General features: G+C 35.8%; 1 pseudogene; it reads right to left on the bottom strand.

Annotated features, from left to right (window-relative positions):
- Positions 1-10,242: 10,242 nt before the first annotated feature.
- LOC139901358 (zinc finger BED domain-containing protein RICESLEEPER 2-like) lies at positions 10,243-11,849 on the bottom strand (annotated as a pseudogene).
- Positions 11,850-12,258: the final 409 nt, after the last annotated feature.

The raw sequence follows: 12,258 nt of genomic DNA, 5'->3' as shown, positions 1-12,258 counted from the left end.
TTTTCTTATTTCGTATTTTTCGACGCCTTTTACCTATGTATCAATTACAATTCCAATTAGTGATCTCCATTTGTAGCTTTAATTTTAAGATAGTGATAGTTATAAGGTTGGATTAACCGCGTGTTTACAAACCACTCTTCGTCTTTTTCATTTTTCGACACTTTTCGACGCGCAATCTTTTTCTCTCTTATTTCTCGCCATTCTAGTTTTTAGGACTTAGAATTTTTTCTACTTCTTCTCTAAATTTCTTAAAATTACGAAAATTTATTTTAAGTGGTTAAATTGATAGACATCAAAATTTTCTGGTTCGTAGTAATAGTTGGATTTGTACGTGGACCGGGTTATTGGAGCCAAACAGTACTCAATTATATTGAGACCAAACGAATCCTGCCCCTCTGCTGCATCTTTTGGCTATTCGAAACGTGGGCAAAATCAGAAAAGTCTATTGATTGGATAACTTATATAATTTTTCTTTCCTTTTTAAAAACTAATAGGATATTCAGTGAATGCACCGAGCAAGACGTTCACCGCCGGTCATACGTTCACCACCTGTAACTCGATCAAGACATCGTTTAACAAATATCGCCGCCGTTGATTTTTCTTTAGAATCGTCATCTAGTCGACCAAGTACTCCAATTCAAATTTCCGATAATCCATCTTTTGAACCCGATTTCACAACTAAGAACCCGGAAGATATTCAAGGACAATTCCAAGATCCTGAACCCCAAACCGTTAAATCAGAATCCTCTAGTGATTCGGATACAACAAATCCAATCATGGAAAATCTAGAACCTCTAAGTATGGAAGAACGAATGAGAGCTAAGCGCACTGGCCAAGGTCACGCCATTATTAAACCAGAAGTTAATGCTCCAGATTATGAAATTAAAGGACAAATTCTACACATGGTAACTAATCAGTGCCAATATAGTGGTACGCCGAATGAAGACCCAAACGAACATCTTCGTACGTTTAATAGGATCTGTACACTATTCAAAATCCGAGAAGTGGAAGACGAACAAATTTATCTCATGTTATTTCCCTGGACTTTAAAGGGAGAAGCCAAAGATTGGTTAGAATCGTTACCTGAAGGGGCGATTGATACATGGGATGTTTTAGTTGAAAAATTTCTTAAACAATTCTTTCCGGCATCTAAAGCCGTGAGACTTCAAGGAGAAATTGTTACGTTCGCGCAAAAGCCAAATGAAACATTATATGAGGCGTGGACAAGATTCGGAAGGATGTTGAGAGGATGTCCCCAACACGGATTAGATACTTTTCAAATAGTGCAAATCTTCTATAAAGGCGTAGACATCGCTACAAGAAAAGACATCGACATAACAGCTGGTGGTTCCATTATGAAGAAAACCGCAACTGAAGCTTACAAAATTATTGATAACACAGCCTCCCACTCACATGAGTGGCATCAAGAAAAAGATATCTTTCGATCATCTAAAGCGGCTAGAGCCGATTCTAGCCATGACTTTGATTCCGTTTCCGCAAAAATAGATGCTTTCGAAAGACGAATGGAAAAGATGAATAAAGATATTCACGCAATACGAATCAGTTGTGAGCAATGCGGTGGACCACACTTATTGAAAGATTGTCACATTGAACCAACGATGGAACAACGAGAGAATGTTTCTTATATGAACCAAAGGCCTGGAAATAATTATCAACCGCCAAGGCCAAACTTCAATCGAAATCAAAACATTCTTTACAATCCAAAAGGACCCGACAATAACTCGTATAACCAACAAGGTCCGAATAACCAACCAACTCAAAACAACACTTTCAATCAACAAAGACCTGGCTTGTATAAACCACCACAACAAACCGAAGAGAAAAAGTCAAATCTGGAAGAAGTGGTATTTAAGCTAGTTGAATCTCAAACACAATTTATTGAAACTCAAACCCAAACGAACGAGAGGTTTGATCAGTCATTAAGAACTCAACAAGCTTCCATTTTGAATCTAGAAAAACACGTAGGTACTCTTGCTAGCATGATAAGTGAGAGGGAACAAGGAAAGCTACCGAGTAATACTGAAGTAAATCCTCGGAATGAGAATGTTAACATGGTGTCAACAAATTCTGAAAAACCAGCTCCAGAAGTTGGGAAGGTTTTAGATGTGAGTAACAATGAAGAAGTTACACCACCACCACCAGAGTATGTAAAGCCAGTGGTGGCACCATATAAACCACCCATCCCGTTTCCAAGAAAAGGAGTTGAGTATGAGCAAGTAATAGGTAATAAAGTTGGTGATACCATTGGAAAGAAGAAGAAGAAGAAGTATAAGACAGTGCAAGAAACAAAAACCGTAGAAGTAAACCCGGTGAAGACAGTTCCACCAAAACCTCCACCAAGAGTAGGTGATCCGGGTGAATTTATTGTTCCTTGTCTACTTAGTGATTGTGTCATGTATGATGCATTAGCAGATTTAGGTGCAAGTGTGAGTGTTATGCCTCTTTCATTATATAAAAGATTAGGTGTAGGTAAGTTAAGTCCAACGGATATGAGTATTCGACTCTTTGATCAAACCATTAAGTACCCAGTTGGAATTGCTGACAACCTACCCATTCAAGTAGGCAATTTAACCTTTCTAGTCGAATTCATTGTCATTGACATAGAAGAGGACCCAAACATTCCTCTAATTTTAGGTCGACCATTCTTTGCGTCCACCGGGGCGTTATTTGATGTAGGAAATGGAAGAATGACACTTAAAAGTGGTGAAAAATCGATCACCTTTACGATTCGAAAGTCTAAATCTCCACCAGCCAAAACCGTTGAACCAGTAAAAACAATTGGTAAGAACCATGTGGTTTTACCAACTCCAACGGTAGTGCTTAACAATTATGAAACGCCTAAGTGTGGGGAAAATGAAGTAACACCTAATGATGACATGATAACAAAGAACCCCGTTGTTGATACGAAATTAAATGATCCCGTTATTAATAGTTCAATGAAGAAACTTATTAAACGGATTCGCGATGCTAGAACCAAGGGGAACTTTAAGTTATGTAACCGATTAGTATCCAATCTGTGGCCTAAAGAAAAGGCAAAGCTAGTTGAAATTGTGGATATAACACATGAATCCGACCAATGGCTTAAAGAAAAAGTCACAGATATGCAAGTTGATTATGGACCAAGAGAAATTGACGATGAAGCTAATCACAATTTCGACACCACAGCTACCTAAGTGTGGGGAGATTCAAATGTTCTAAAAGGAAAATGTTGTCGAGAGTTAGTTGTTCTGTTCTCGTGTAGTTCCGAGAATGGAATCCGATTGGTCTTTTCCGCTAGCAGACACTAAAGAACTAGTTTTCTCCCTCCATTCTAAATCTTTTTATTTAGTAGGTTTTATATAAAATTAATATGCTTTTTAAATTTATGTTTTGAATGATTTTAAAAACAAAAATTTACTTTATTTCATTAAGTTTAAAAAATGATTTCTAAAATTCGTCGTGAGTTAAAGACTAGGTCGTTGAGCCGAAATTGCTTTACCCGAGGGCGGGGCGACAAATTTTGTTATCATTTAATTTTATTGATCTAAAGTATGCAAAAAAAATATTATATTAATTTTTGAACGTGGGGTTATATACCAAACTTCAAAAATATGTATATATGTTTGTATTTTATGTTATGTACACAACAGGGTAAAACAGCGCACTTTCAAAGACTGTCATTAAGTTCAACAAAAAGCTACTAATTTTGATGACAAGACGCAAAATATCAAATGTGATGTAAAATAATATGCTTACAAACTGGGTATTTTTAATCACTTTTCTACACTAATCACCCTCATGAATTTATAATTATATTCTGATTTCATGCAAATGAGGGCATTGCATGATCTCAAGTGTGGGGAAGGGTTATAAATTCTCTCGGGTTTACACTTAGTTTATTTGCCAAATTTTGTGAAAATTTGAAAAAATTTTCAATTAAATGAACTCAAAATCATGTTTATACATATTTATGAACGATGAAAACTAGGTGATAATACCGAAATTATCGTTACCTCGAAAAGGACATAAATTGAGAAACACCCTAAAACGCTTGAATTCATTTAAAATGAAATAGAAGAAAATAAAAAGGCAAAGAAAGAAACTAAGTGTGGGAAGAATGTACCAAGTTATTCAATTTAAAACATATATCACATATTTTTGTACAAGATTATTGCAGGTACTTTTGATTTGGACGATACTAATCAGTTTTACCCGGTTTACTGTAATACATTTGAAAGAAAGATGGATCTACACGATGAATCAATTCCATCATTAAAAGGAAGTAAAGTCTTCCGAAAAAGACACGCGCTTCTTGATTTAGGTCATGAAGTTGTCGTCTAGACCAGCTGTAGGTTGACGAAAAATCTAGAAAAGTCATCTCTAAAATCAGCAGGAAATCCACGGACCTCAGCATCAAACAGGGTCGCCAAGTGGTCAGATTTATCCTAACCATGAGAAGGATTTATCTCGTACAATGGGGGGGCACCGTGCAAATTAGCTTGATAAGACTAATGAATCAGATCCCCAGAAAGGATAATCTCCTTAAAGATTAAAAATCAGCTTTTAAGACTGATAATACTCAATCCTAGAGATTGACCTTAAAGATTGAGAATTCAAACTCATGGAATTCGATGATATCTAAACTCGAGCATGAACGAGAAAATATTTTGATCAAAAATACAAACCGATTTGTTTTCTGAAAAACCATTTTCAATGCGTTCATTACCATTGAACGTAAAATCCTAAGAAATTCACCTGGAATTCATTAGGTCACCTGAGCCAAATCGGGTGTCAACCGTAAGAACGGTGGTTGCATAGCATGGTCGGAGACAGGACCTTGTGCCAGACCGAAAAATCATAGGATGATCTTTACTATCGCTCCTACCAAGGATAGTTCTAGCATCCGACACGTTAAAAGACCATAATCATCTGCATGTCACGGGACATTGCCTTAACAGTTTCTTGTTCATCGCTTTCCTTTACAACCGGACGGTAGTTTGCCGAAAGGTAATATACGGAACAAGTAAACTGGATGTGTGCTTTCCGATACCGGGATAGCAGTGGATTACACGAACCTAAATGTTTTTAGCCAAAATATTGATCCACAAATATATTTTGCAACACCAATGGTGGATCAAATCAGAAAACTTATCTAGGGTAAAAGCTAGATTGAATTTTCAAAAGATCAAATGTTTTCATAAAGATCCTATTTCCTAAAGGATCTAAATTTTTATAGTCATGTGGGACTGTAAACCGCCTTTCAAATGTGCACTTTGCTTTGGAAACCGAAAGTAAATCGGCTATTTGATTGCAAGTGTCGTTGACCTAAACCCAAGGCAACTGTGGATGACACACCCACCTTTAACCATCATTACTGTCATTGTTTATACCGCTATATCAAAATCACTGATGTACAAAATGTGATGAATAAAAAAGTGATTCATGTATGTTTTTATTTCAAGTTCTGTATTGCTTGAGGACAAGCAACGCTCAAGTGTAGGGATATTTGATAGTGTTCCAAATGAACATATATTTAGTAGCAATATCGTTCCAATATGTAAAGTTTTTAAATGTAATTTCCTTATTTTTAGTTGTAATAGTTAAATAAATAAGTGCGAAGACGAAAGACGCAAATCGCTCGAAAATGAAGATTTAAAGACAAAAACGAAGATTTGAAAGACCAAAACGTCCAAAAAGCTCAAATGTACAAGATACAATTCAAAAGGTTCAAATTATTGATGAATAACGTCTAAAAATGACAAGAGTACAAGTTACAAAATGCAAAGTACACGATATAAAATTGTACGAAAGGACGTTCGAAAATCCGGAACCGGGGCATGAACCAACTTTCAGCGCTCGACGCAACGGTGTAAAAATTACGAGTCAACTATGCACAAGAATAAAATATAATATTTAAATAATTCATAATAAGAATAATATTAAATAATAAAAAGTTGTTAATTGAGCATAGTTCAGGGGTCGTAAATGAAAATTCAATTTCTAATTTCGCCTATAAAAGGCTATGTAACGATCTATGTAACAAGGAATTGAAGAAGAACTTTTTCGATCCTTTTTTTTTTATCTATATATCGATCAAATATCTATATCAATTATCAATATCTATATTCTATATCTCTATCATAATGTTAACTTAATAAGATATAACAATAATCTTAATTTTAATTTTAAATTATGATAATAATAAGATTTATGATAGAGATCGTTTGAGTGTGTAAGTCGAAATTCTGTCCGTGTAACGCTACGCTATTTTTAATCATTGTAAGTTATGTTCAACCTTTTTACATTAATGTCTCGTAGCTAAGTTATTATTATGCTTATTTGAGCCGAAGTAATCGTGATGTTGGGCTAAAATATTAAGACGGGGTTATTGAACTTTGTACCATAATTAAGGTTTGGGCAAAAGACCGACACTTGTGGAAATTGGACTATTGACTATTAATAGATGGGGGGTATTGTCTAATTGAGTGACAACTCATTGGAGTCTGTCGAACCTATCTTCAAATTAATTAACCTAATAATTAATAATGATTATGGTTGTCCTATTTAGTGACGTTCATATGGAATCTGTTATAATCATTTAATTAATCAATTGGGTTGGGTAATTGATTATTCATTCTGATCAAGTGGATGAATTAATATTCATAAACTAATTAAAACAGGGGTGGATTACATACAGTGATAACTGGTGTAATTGTTGACAGAAGTGATAACTGCGTCACAGTTTAAATCCTTAATCAGTTGGAATATTTGACTTCGGGTATAAGGGTAATTTGACGAGGATACTCGCACTTTATATTTATGACCGATGGACTATTATGGACAAAAACCAGATAGACGTATCAAATAAACCAGGACAAAGGACAATTAACCCATGGTAATAAATTAAAATCAACACGTCAAACATCATGATTACGGAAGTTTAAATAAGCATAATTCTTTTATTGTATTTCTCATCGTATCTTTATTTACTGTCATTTTATTACTCGCAATTTTATTTACTGTCATTTTATTTATTGTCATTATTTTACGCACTTTAATTATCGTCATTTATCTTTGCGCTTAAAATATAGAATCGACAAACCGGTTATTAAACGGTAAAACCCCCCTTTTATAATAATATTACTACTTATATAATTATATATATTTTGTATAAATATAGTTGTTAAAAATATAGTAAGTATCACCAGCTCCCTGTGGAACGAACCAGACTTACTAAAAACTACACTACTCTACGATTAGGTACACTGCCTATAGTGTTGTAGCAAGGTTTAGGTATATCCCATCCGTAAATTAATAAAACTTGTGTCATATTTTGTAGTATTTTGTATTAAAAATAATACTATTTCGTACCCTCACGCTACAACATCAGTGTCCCTTTCATCCTCTCTTGTTGTCTCTGTGTCAACCTCAAATTCAACTGATTCTTTTTCTTTTGGTGTTGAGTTGAAGTCCTTGTACAATTCTGCTTCATTGAAGGTGGCATGTTTACTTCTGATAACATGTTTTCCCTTGTTATCCCATAACCTGTAACCCATGTCATCTCCCCCATAACCAATGAACACGTACTTCTTTGCTTTTGCATCAAGTTTGTCACCACCTTTATTAATATCATATGCACTGCACCCAAAGATTTTTAGATGCTCATAACTGACTGCTTTACCTCTCCATTCTTCTTCGGGTATTTTGAAATCAAGCGGAGCTGATGGAGAACGGTTGATCAAATAAGCGGCAGTGCTTACTGCATCAGCCCATAGAGTCTTTGGTAGCCCACAATTAAGTCTCATGCTGCGTGCTCTCTCATTTAAAGTACGATTCATCCTTTCTGCAACTCCGTTTTGTTGTGGAGTACCTGGAACCGTCTTGATCATCCGAATGCCATGATTAGCACAATAGTTAACGAATTCGGTGCTGATGTATTCTCCTCCGTTATTCGACTTCAAGCATTTTACCTTCAAATCACAAGATAATTCAACAGCAGATTTCCATTTCTTAAAAGCTTCAAATACATCAGATTTATTTTTAAGAAAGTAAACCCATACCTTGCGTGTTGAATCGTCAATAAAAGTAACATAATAGCGTGCTCCTCCCAATGAAGAAACGGGAGTAGGCCCGAACACATCCGTGTGTACTAGCTCTAATTTCTGAGCCTTTAATGTTCTGCCTGCTTTTGCAAAGGTGACCTTCTTCTTATTTCCTAGAACACATGACTCGCAAAAGTCTGATTCAACTCTCTTTAAACCAGGAATTTTACCATTAGACACTAGCATTTTCATTCCTTTGTCACTCATGTAACCTAAACGTTGGTGCCACTGACTGGTTAAGCTTCGATCATTGGAAACTGCATTTACTTCATTAGCTGGGATTTCTACCATATAAAGAGTGCCTCTCTTCTTACCCTTGGCTATTACTAAGTTCCCCTTTATTACTTTCCACTGACCTTCACCAAATAGCACACTATATCCTTGATCATCAAGCTGTCCAACAGAGATTAGTTTCTTCTTTAGGCCTGGAATAACTCGAACATTTTCCAAGGTCCAATTAGTGCCCAAAGAGGCCTTCAGCTCTAAATCTCCAATCCCTATAATGTCAAGACAATGATCATTAGCCAAACGAACTTTACCAAGATTACCTGTTCATAGATTCTTCATCAAATGTGGACTTGGGGTAGCATGAAACGATGCTCCTGAATCCATAACCCATACATCAATTGTATTCTCAATGCAGCAAACTAGGACGTTATCATAATCATCTGTTGCAATTGCAACATTAACTTCCTTTGGCTTTGATGATGTTACTGGCTTAGTGCACTGGTTTCGAAAGTGCCCAGTCTCCTGACAATTCCAACATTTAATATCATTCCTTGTTCTCGACACACTCCTTCTTCTTGACTTTGACCTGCCCCTGGTGGTGTTACTTCTGCCTTTTCTCCTACCCCTCTCTTCTGTGCTCAGCAAGTTTCCTGATGGTTCTCCTGAGCTCTTTCTTCTTATATCTTCTCCAAGAATAAAATCATGAATGCCCTCAAACTTGAGTTTTGAAGACTCTGTGGATCCACTGATAGCTGTGACTGAACCTGGACAGCTTTCAGGTAACGAAGATAATAATAGAAGAGCTTTGACTTCGTCATCGAACTTGATATCAACTGACAGTAACCGAGAGATAATATTGTTGAAGTTATTAACATGATTTGTTACTGAAGCACCTTCTTTCAACCTGGTGTTTACCAACTGTCTGATCAAAAACACCTTGTTAGAAGCAGACGGCTTCTCATACATATTTGCTAAGGTCTTCATCAAACCATGTGTCGTGGTTTCGTTCACAATGTTAAAGGCAACACTTTTTGTCAACGTGAGTCTGACAACTGCTAGGGCTTTCCTGTCAAGTGTTTTCCACTCGTCGTCTTTCATTCCTTCTGGTTTATTCTCATTCAAGGCTTCGATCAGATCATTCTGACATAACAAATCTTCAGCCTGCATCTTCCACCATCAAAAATCTTGCCCATCAAACTTGTCGATTTTGATCCTTCCTTCTTCTGCCATTGTAAAAAAGTTTATCGGATCTTAGTCGTAACAGCAGCAGGTCTACGATCAGCTGCAAAGGTTGCTATGTTTGACGGCTAGGGTTAGAACCTGATGTTTGACGGCTAGGGTTTAGAACCTGATGCTTAACGGCAGCTGTAAATAATCAGAGAAGGGTGACGGCTGCACCTATGATTGAAAACAGCTACAGATCTGTTCTGACTTCTGAAAAAAAAACAGCAGCAGCAGCAGCAAACGTGGTCTGTAAACAGCAGCACCAGATCTGATCTGATCTGTAACAGCAGCAGCAGACCTTATCTTGTTATCTGCAATCGGCTAGGGTTAAAACCTAAGCTCTAGATACCAGTTGTTAAGGCTAGAATCTGCCTTGATCAGAGTAGTAACCCTAATCGATCAAGCAATCACAAACACACACAATAATAGTCGAGATATAAACACGAGAATTAAAAGAAACGACACGAGAATTATAGTGGTTCAGTTTCGATGTGAAACCTACATCCACTTTGGAACTAGAGAGTATTATTATTAATTTGGAGGTGATACAAAACATGTACATATGAGAGAGTATTTATAGACAAGGATTAAGACAAACCCTAGTATAATTAACTTAAGCCCGGCCCATTTAAATTAGGGTTGGTCAAACCCTAACTTAACCACCAAGTAACTGCCGTTTTTAAGAAGCCTACATCTTTAACAGATATGACATTCCAATTAACCATTTTTTGAATCTTGGATCGAGAACAGACGCAATAGCCATAAGTAAATGGCACTCCCCCAATACTTGTCAAACTTTGCCTTTATAGCTTTCAACATGTCACGAATAAACTGATCTTCGGACCTTGCACCATCATCCAATACTTGTTTGACTTTATAAACCTCAATAAGGTACAAATTGGCAGTATGATAATGACTTCCTGAGATGATATTAGTGCACACCTATGAATAACAAAAAATAAATTGGAATGAATCAACATTCTGTTACTAAACCAAGTTTAAAAGAAATAGCAATGATATATAAATCAATTCTAAACCTTGAAAACTTTCAAAATTTCACAAACTTTTGCCACATTTTCCCAATCTTGTTCTGTTGGTAAGTTTTGGAATTTGAGTTCATACTCTGCATAGCTAAAAAACACTTCAAAGTTAATAAATATTATGAAGATAAAAACTTATACAATAAAAATGTATTATACAAAAATACAAACTTTAAAAATACCTTGGGAAAACATCTTTGAACTTAAGAGCCAGAGACAACATATCATATGTGGAGTTCCACAACATCAATCAATAACTTTCTATCATGTACTTTTAGTTGATGTGCAACATTCGCAAATGTTTGGGTTCTCGCCTCAGAGTAATTAGTATACTTTACTGCTTCTCGAACTTCTTCGATAACATGATCGATCTTTGAAAGTCCATCTTTAACACAAATATTCAAGATATGTGCACAACATCTAACATGAAGCAACCTACCTTTGCAAGGAAGCTTTCTCGATAAGGAGAAATTTTTTCTCAAAGTCTCAACCACCCTGTCATTATATGACGCATTATCAACAGAGATGGAGAATACCTTATCCTCGATTCCCCCAATCCTTCAAACATTTGTAAATGCCATCTGCAATATCCCGCCCGGTACGAGGCGGAGGAACATGAACAAAATTTAACACACGCTTATGTAATCTGTGACAAAAATACACAATTAGTTGTTAAAACTATAACCAAATAATTACTTAACAATAAATCATAAAAATCAAATTATTAATTCAAAGTTCAATCAAACCTCCATTTATAATCAATAAAGTGTCCAGTTATGACCATGTACTCGATCCTTTGATGAGATGACTTCCAATAATCAGTTGTCAAACTAATCGTTGAGGTGGTATTTGTAAGGGCTTTCAACCTTTTTCTCTCATGCTCATAAACCTTGATACAATCTGCTTTTGTTGTTACCCTGCTTACTTTCTCAAATAATGGATTAGCAGTCTTTATCATAAAAACAAACAAGTCATCTTCCACAACATTAAAAGGTTGCTCAGTTCCCATTATCCAGGATGCAATTGCTTCTCTCATCTTGTTAGGATCATACTTTGCATTTGGTGCAATCAACGGAGAAGGCTTGTCATATTCCAAATCCGTAACAGCTTGAAAATTTAACATTTGTTGAGTTCTTTGATATTTTTGGCGTTTCAAACAATTCTCTAAGTGACGCCTATATGTTGATGTAGTGCCACTTTTTCACTTACCCAACTGTTTCTTACAGTGAATGCACTCAACTTTTTCCAAGCCATTTTTAAGAGTGACAACAAGTTCGTCCCAAACACTCGAAGTCTTTCGACGATTATTATTCACCGCCACTTCATCTTCCTCACTACGGTTTTCTTCATTTTCCTCTCCAATACTTGCATGTTCACCCCCATTTAAGCTATTTGGTTCATCACTGCCATCAAGGTTTATGTACTCATGTGTAGACCTTGATGAAGAAGCTCGAACCGGACTAGTCGAGTTAATTTCACCAATGCCTTCCATTAATATGATTCTGCTTTATAAGTAATGAACATCAAATTACTAAATGAACTTCAAATAAATGCACTATTACTATATGTATGTAAAACATACTAAAACGAAACTTAACGAAACTACAACGAAATTACAATACTGTATGTATAAAAATTCATATAGGACACCATAATAGCATAAT

This window comes from Rutidosis leptorrhynchoides, chromosome 3, assembly GCF_046630445.1.
Source record: "Rutidosis leptorrhynchoides isolate AG116_Rl617_1_P2 chromosome 3, CSIRO_AGI_Rlap_v1, whole genome shotgun sequence".
Classification (NCBI taxonomy): Eukaryota; Viridiplantae; Streptophyta; class Magnoliopsida; order Asterales; family Asteraceae; genus Rutidosis; species Rutidosis leptorrhynchoides.
Note: the sequence above shows the minus strand (reverse complement) of the source record. Positions and strands in the feature narration are given on the sequence as shown.